The sequence below is a fragment of the Cervus elaphus genome, chromosome 22 (genome assembly GCF_910594005.1).
Source record: "Cervus elaphus chromosome 22, mCerEla1.1, whole genome shotgun sequence".
In the NCBI taxonomy this organism is placed as follows: domain Eukaryota; kingdom Metazoa; phylum Chordata; class Mammalia; order Artiodactyla; family Cervidae; genus Cervus; species Cervus elaphus.
The window spans coordinates 54,960,806-54,962,647 of NC_057836.1; the positions used below are offsets into that span (position 1 = coordinate 54,960,806).

Sequence of the window (1,842 nt, forward strand, 5' to 3'; positions counted from 1 at the left end):
GGTTTTTAGGAACCGTTAGGTATTATCCAATGGATCATTGTACAGTGGAGGGAAATTCACGTTGTCACAGCATTAAAATTCGGCATAAGTGTTGCCAACACTCCTGTGTAGTTTTGGTAGGTCTGAGAATTTGAAACTCTTTTAGGAGAATAATTTTAAGAAATATTAATATGAAATCAACTAAATGTCTTTTTTTCCCATTTGTATAATGTGATAGTTTTTTGGTCTTAGAAGAAAAAGTATCACTGAGTCAGCAAGAGGCGTAATAGGTTTTAAAAGATTTTGAAACCATTTAAATAAAAAGATGATACTAAATAACTTATACATTAGATTTTTTTTCCATTTTATTCAATGGTAAGTGAAATTTCTCATTCTTGACTTTAATTCTTCACTTTTATGTGAAGACATATTTGATGGTTTAGGTGAAGGAATATACTTGAGCATTTTGGAGGTTAGGATTATACAGTGAGGTGATTAACCTTCTTTCAGCCACTTAGGAGAATTGTTTTATTGATGGTAACAAAAAACTCAAGATACTGAATCACAACTATCAAGACTTAAGAATTGCAAAAATAAGAGGGCACATGACTAAAGAATAAGTACAGATCAAAATTACCCCTGAAGGATATAGGTGAAATAAATGCATTAGGGATCTGATCAAAGTCAAATTTCTTTTCACAATACTTAAAATAACTCCAATTAAAATATACATAGTACAATCAGGGCAGAAGTTTAAAAAGTAACCATAGGGAGCAAATTCAGTGTAAGGAAATAATGTTGGTGGCCCTTATCGAAGCTGCAGCTGCTTCCATATAGCTGCTGTGGTCACAAAGGAGCCCAAAGTGACAGTTTTCCTTGACGGTCGCCGTTCTGTTTGCTGTAACTGATATGCAACTTTTCAGGAAAAGGCAGTTCCCATTGTACTTGCCATTTCTCAGGTACAACCAGAGATCTTTATTAGAACTAACAACGTTTTCTGAGGCCACCAGAAATGTTCCATTGGTGGGGTCTTACATGCAAGAATAAGGTTTTTGAGAAGTGGCTTGCAGAGACCAAGAACCAGTATGGAGATGCAGATATGGTTGTGCCAGAAGAAGATTCCAGGATGACTGAAGTTGACCTTTCTGGTGAGTGAAGAGGTCATGACAGTGATGGAACACAAGCCTCAAGGCCTGGTTGCCCCGTTTTTTAACTGGCAGTGCTTCATACTGAAGTAACTGAAAATCCCAGCTTGTCGCTGGAGCCACGCTTTCAGAATAAGACCTGTTGCCAGTAAAGCTGTCTTCGTCTGTGTGGATCTACAGAGTTGGGAGAGAAACAAAAAGGCAAATGAAGAGACAGGGAGCACTTTCAGGTGGAGACAGCTGTTTTTTTTGGTGATGCTGCTACCTGGCATATAAATGACCAATAAGATTCATGGTTGAAAAAAAAAAAAATGTTCAACAGAATTCCAGTCACTAAGAAAGAAATCTATGACAAGAAATTCACTTGGTGTGTCATATGAACTGAAGTCTAAAGAACAAAATGAAAACGGACAGTCTTCAACTCAGCCTGCGAAGATTGGCACATACTCACAGAAGTTCAGTTCTTCTGTAAATGATTTACCCACAAATGTATATCTGTAGGGATCTTAAGATTCCAATTTCCACGGAAAAGTGAGTCAGGACTTTCCCAATAGCTTGCTGCTATTGGAGAAATTTTATTGGCACAGCAATAATATTGTGGCATCTTAGCATTTTGTCTTAAATACAGTACGTTTGCTTCATAATTCTTAATAGTGTATGTAGCATTGTGATAATCATTTGGTGCTTTCTTCACTTGGGTTTATTTTCACTTTCTCCA

The 1,842-nt window shown here is 36.8% G+C and overlaps 1 non-coding gene across 1 annotated transcript; it reads left to right on the forward strand.

The window, feature by feature from the left end:
* The first annotated feature begins 779 nt into the window (after positions 1-779).
* On the forward strand, positions 780-914 carry LOC122680903. The gene has a single exon (XR_006336819.1). It is a non-coding gene; the product is annotated as a small nucleolar RNA SNORA16B/SNORA16A family (small nucleolar RNA).
* The last annotated feature ends 928 nt before the right edge of the window (positions 915-1,842 follow it).